This window comes from Entelurus aequoreus, linkage group LG07 (assembly GCF_033978785.1).
Source record: "Entelurus aequoreus isolate RoL-2023_Sb linkage group LG07, RoL_Eaeq_v1.1, whole genome shotgun sequence".
NCBI classification, from domain to species: Eukaryota; Metazoa; Chordata; class Actinopteri; order Syngnathiformes; family Syngnathidae; genus Entelurus; species Entelurus aequoreus.
The window spans coordinates 62,041,117-62,046,791 of NC_084737.1; the positions used below are offsets into that span (position 1 = coordinate 62,041,117).

Sequence of the window (5,675 nt, forward strand, 5' to 3'; positions counted from 1 at the left end):
CCTATTAAAAGGTTAATTTGTTCAACCTACAGCCCCACAGTATCCAGAGCCTTAAGGAACTCATCCACCACCGGGGCCTTGCCACAGAGGAGCTTTTTAACTACCTAGGCAACCTAAGCCCCAGAAATAGGAGAGTCCACCACAGATTCCCCAGGCACTGCTTGGCCTGTCGGTATGCCCGCTGCCTCTGGAGTCCCATGAGCCAAAAGGACCCGATAGGCTCTTTCTTCAGCTTGACGGCATCCCTCACTGCTGGTGGCCACCAGCGAGTTCTAGGATTACCGCCACGACAGGCACTAAACACCTTGCGGCCACAGCTCCAATCAGCAGGCTCGACAAGAGAGGCACGGAACATGGTCCACTCAGACTCAATGTCCAGCACCTCCCTCGTGACATGTTCAAAGTTCTTCCTTATGTTTGAACATTGTGTTTGTTATGGACAATCCGTGACGAGCACAAAAGTCCAATTCCAAAGCACCACTTGGGTTCAGATACGGGTGGCCATTTTTCCCAATCACGACTCTCCAGGTTTCAATGTCCTTGCCAACATGAGCATTGAAGTCCCCCAACAGAACAAGGGAATCACCCGAGGGAGCACTCTCCAGTACTCCCTCAAGGGAATCCAAAAAGAGTGGGTACTCTGAGCTGCTGTTTGGTGCGTAAACACAAACAACAGTCAGGACCCGTCACCCAACCCGAAGGCGGAGGGATGCTACCATCTCGTCTACTGGGTTAAAGTCCAACGTGCAGGCTTTGAGCAACAACAATTGCCACCCCAGCCTCTCATTGCTTGCAACGCCAGAGTGGAAGAGAGTCCAGCCCCTCTTGAGAGAACAGGTTCCAGAGCCCTTGCTGTGCGTCGAAGTGAGTCCAACTATATCTAGCCGGAACTTCTTCACCTCGCGCACCAGCTCAGGCTCTTTCCCTCCCAGCAAAGTGACGTTCCACGTCCCAAGAGCGAGCTTATGTAGCCGATAATCGGATCGCCAAGTGCCCTGCCTTCGGCTGCCGCCCAGTTCACACTGCATCCGACCTCTATGACCTCAATGGGCCCATGAGTGGTGAGCCCATTGGAGGGTTGACCCACGTTGCCTCTTCGAGCTGAGACCGGCAGGGCCCCATGGAGACAGGCCCGGCCACCAGTCGCTCGCCATCGTGCCCCACCTCTGCGCCTGGCTCCACAGGGGAGCCACGGTGACCTGCGCCTGGGCGAGAAAAAATCTAGGTCCTCGATTTGTACTTTTCATAAAGGTCTTAGAGCTGCTCTTTGTCTGATCCCTCACCTAGGACCTTTTCTCAGGGGATCCCGAGGCGTTCCCAGGCCAGCCGGGAGACATAGTGTTCCCAATGTGTCCTGGGTCTTCCCCGTGGCCTCCAGGATGACAGAGCTTCACCTTCACCAGGGGTGTCAAACTCAAATACAGAGTTTGATACAGAGCCAAAGTTTAAAACTGAACAAAGCCACGGGCCAAGGTTGAACAAATTAACCTTTTAATAGGGACCCAAACAAGTTTTGCATTGAATATTGAACAAGCAAGGCTTATATAACTTTATAGTGACATGCAAAATGGAGTTTCAAATAATGATAATAATAATTAAAAAATATCAATTGCATATCAAATACAATTTAAATAAAAATTGAATGCCTCTTTTCTATTTGCAGCCTTCTGAGGTAAATATCAACATTAACTTTTTCCACAGGCTAATAAATTTGAAAATAAAATAACAATGAATAAAACAACCATTCAGGACTTTAAACTGCTCAGTTTGCAACACACTGATCTAATTTGATGTGCCCAAGCCAGATACCTAGCATCTTTTTTTAGATGCTAGTTCTTTAAAGTCGGGGCTCAGGCTTTGAGCTGAGGCAACTTTCATTATCGAACGAAGGTGTTCAACAGTCATATCTCGTACACCCAATTCTAACATCATTCACACCCAGTCACAAGATATGTGCAGCTTCAGCACGCATACACAAATGAATGCAACGCATACTTCATCAACAGCGATACAGGTTACACTGAGGGTGCCAGTATAAAAAACTTTTAACACTGTTAGAAATATACGCCACACTGTGAACCCACACCAAACAAAAATAAAAAACACTTTTCGGGAGAACATCCGCACCGTAACATAACATAAACACAAAAAAACAAATACCCAGAATCTTTTGCAGCACTAACTCTTTCGGGACGCTACAAAATACACCCCCGCTACCACCAAACCTCCCCCCCCCCCACACACACCTTGTAGCGTCCCGGAAGATTTAGTGCTACAAAGGGTTCCGAGTATTTGTTCTGTTGTGTTTATGTTGTGTTACGGTGCGGATGTTCTCCCGAAATGTGTTTGTCATTCTTGTTTGGTGTGGATTCACAGTGTGGAGTATATTTCTAAAAGTGTTAAAGTTTTTTATTTGGCTACCGTCAGTGTAACCTGTATCGCTGTTGATGAAGTATGCGTTGCATTCAAGTGTGTGTGGGTGCAGAAGCTGCACTGACATGAAACTTGGCCGGCACTCGTTTGACTAGCTGAAAAAAAAAAAAAAAAAAAATTCGGGAGGAGTGCTGGAGTCACTCCCGGGAGGGTTGGCAAGTATTAGAAGTAGCGGTGAATGCGGTGTTACCGCGGCACTGCCGCAATGTATAATCGACGGTCCAGCTTTAGTGTTAATTTGATATTGCTTCAAGGGCCAAGTCAAATTACACGTTGGGCCAAATTTGGCCCACGGGCCAGAGTTTGACACCCATGACCTTCACTGTAAAAAATTACTGTAAAAATAAAAAATAAAATTACAGTTATATACTCCATCCATCCATCCATTTTCTACCGCTTATTCCCTTCGGGGTCGCGGGGGGCGCTGGAGCCTATCTCAGCTACAATCAGGCGGAAGGCGGGGTACACCCTGGACAAGTCGCCACCTCATCGCAGGGCCAACACAGATAGACAGACAACATTCACACTCACATTCACACACTAGGGCCAATTTAGTGTTGCCAATCAACCTATCATGTTCTTCTTAAATGCAGTTAAGTACTGTAAATTTTGTTGCATTTTTCAAAAAATATCGACCAGCAGTAAGTTAATTCAGTATTTTTCAGACTTGTTTCTTGGGTCCGCCCACAATTCGTCCAACCGAGCTTCATTTCACCTGGCCGACCCTGCTAAATCCATCCTACTGCATTGTGTGTTTTTGATAACAAGGTAAGAGTCACTTGTACCTTGATGTGTCATTTTCTGTTTGAATTACTTTATATATATATTTATAAAGTCCGAAATGACATAGCGTCACAGTCAGCATCACAGACACTATCGTTGACCACGCGCATGTACCGCCGCATGCTAGCTAGCTAAGTTTTCTTCTTTTTTGTCATAGTCATCATAAAAGATGATAACTTGCAACATATGTGCTACGACTTGCAGCAATGTATTTGCGTATGTTAGACACATGCGAAGTCATAGTTGTATGCCTAATGCATCGTTTAAGTGTGCTTTCCCTAAATGCACAAGAGTTTTTTCCAACTTCTCAGCCTTCAAAACTCACAGCCGTCGTCATAAATATGGCAAGAGTAGGACTGATATGTATAGCGCAGAAGGTTTACCTTGTAATATTGTCTCATGTAGCGCGAAGTGCGATGATATACGGGCCTTTCTCCTGCATTTGAAAAGTCATATTACCGAAGGTAGGACAGTTACGTGCCCCTTCAGTCAATGTGAAAAAAGATTTACAGTCAAGTCTACTTTCACATCGCACGTGTCAAGGAAGCACTACGGCTACACTGAACGAAGTTTGACTTGCTCAACAGCAAATCCAAGCAGCTCTTGTGTTATTAACACTGATGATGACTATTGTGATATGCAACTTGAGAATTCAGGATATTCCTGTTATGAAGACATGGAGGTCTACTTGCATTAAAAAAATGTTCACAGCACTGAAAAAAGGTTGAGAACCACTGCCTTAGGACAGTGGTTCTCAACCTTTTTTCAGTGATGTACCCCTGTGAACATTTTTTAACTTCAAGTACCCCCTAATCAGAGTAAAGCATTTTTGGTTGAAAAAAAGAGATAAAGAAGTAAAATACAGCACTATGTCATCAGTTTCTGATTTATTAAATTGTATAACAGTGCAAAATATTGCTCATTTGTTTTGGTCTTTCTTGAACTATTTGGAAAAAAAGATATAAAAATAACTAAAAACTTGTTGAAAAATAAACAAGTGATTCAATTATAAATAAAGATTTTTACACATAGAAGTAATCAACTTAAAGTGCCCTTTTTGGGGATTGCAATAGAGATCCATCTGGATTCATGAACTTCATTCTCAACATTTCTTCACAAAAAAAGAAATCTTTAACATCAATATTTATGGAACATGTCCACTACGCTTTAACCAAGCCTCCATTGTTTTCTACATGGATAGTTGATTGACAGTTGGTGCCGTGTGGCACCGCCGCCAGGTAGGGTCAAACCATCATGGCATGGGGGAAACTCTGGCTTTATGGTAATGAATGGAATAGCCTACTTGATTAGTTGTTCAGTTTATGAACTTACATTCATATTTTGTCGAAGTATTATTCAATAAATATATTTATAAAGGATTTTTGAATTGTTGCTATTTTTAGAATATTTAAAAAAAATCTCACATACCCCTTGGCATACCTTCAAGTACCCCCAGGAGCACGCGTACCCCCATTTGAGAACCACTGCCTTAGGAGACTAGATGTAAACAGAGGAAAGAGAGAGCGAGTGAGGTGGCCATTCCAAATACTTTTAAAATGCTACCCATATTGGATACTGTTTAGGAACATAAACTGCATTTCTTGACTGTACCAGTTGCTGGTGACAAAGTCACAATAAAACGTTGGATGATCAGCATGGAAGGTGATGTCATCTGCAAAGGCGTCCAACCTAGCTTAATCTCAGGGCTTGCTGCCCTTCTTGCCACCTACTATGTGTTCAACTTGGAATACCAAGAGGAAGGTCCTCGGACATTGGAATTTGTTCAAAGGTAAATCCTCTTGATACTGTTAAAATACTGTTAGGATATTTTATTATATATTTCTCACCTCTGTTCAGGAATTTGACTTGTCATTTCCCCAATTTTGTGCCTTAAATCAATGACTCTTCTGTTCCTTTGTGGACCTTCTTATTAGGGACCGAAGCACCAGTTTGACTCTAGGATACAGAGAAGGTAGGTAATGTGCAGGTAAAGATATGTTGACCGGGTCAAAGAAGGAAGCACCTGTTTGACCCCAGGATGCAGAAAAAGTAGGTAATTTGCAGGTAAAGATATGTTGACTGGATGATGGCAGGAAGCACCAGCTTGACCCGAGAATGCAGAGCAAGTAGGTAATGTGCGGGTGAAGATATGTTGAATGGGTAAAGGCAGGAAGCACCAGTGTGACCCCACTATGCAGGGAAGGTAGGTAATGTGCGGGTGAAGGTATGTTGAATGGGTGAAAGAAGGAAGCGCAGGTGTGGTCGAGGCCATGCAGACAAGGTAGGTATGTGCAGGTGAAGATATGTTGTATGGTGAAAGAAAGAAGCACCAGTGTGACCCAAGGATGCAGGGAAGGTAGGTAATGTGCAGGTAAAGATATGTTGAATGGGTGAAGGCAGGAAACACCAGCTAGACGCCAGGATACAGAGAAGGTAGGTAATGTGCAGGTAAAGATATG

General features: G+C 43.8%; 1 long non-coding RNA gene across 1 annotated transcript; it reads left to right on the forward strand.

The window, feature by feature from the left end:
- Positions 1-3,099: 3,099 nt before the first annotated feature.
- LOC133653152 (uncharacterized) lies at positions 3,100-5,299 on the forward strand. The gene is made up of 3 exons (XR_009826674.1): positions 3,100-3,201; positions 4,831-5,005; positions 5,151-5,299. It is a non-coding gene; the product is annotated as an uncharacterized LOC133653152 (long non-coding RNA).
- The last annotated feature ends 376 nt before the right edge of the window (positions 5,300-5,675 follow it).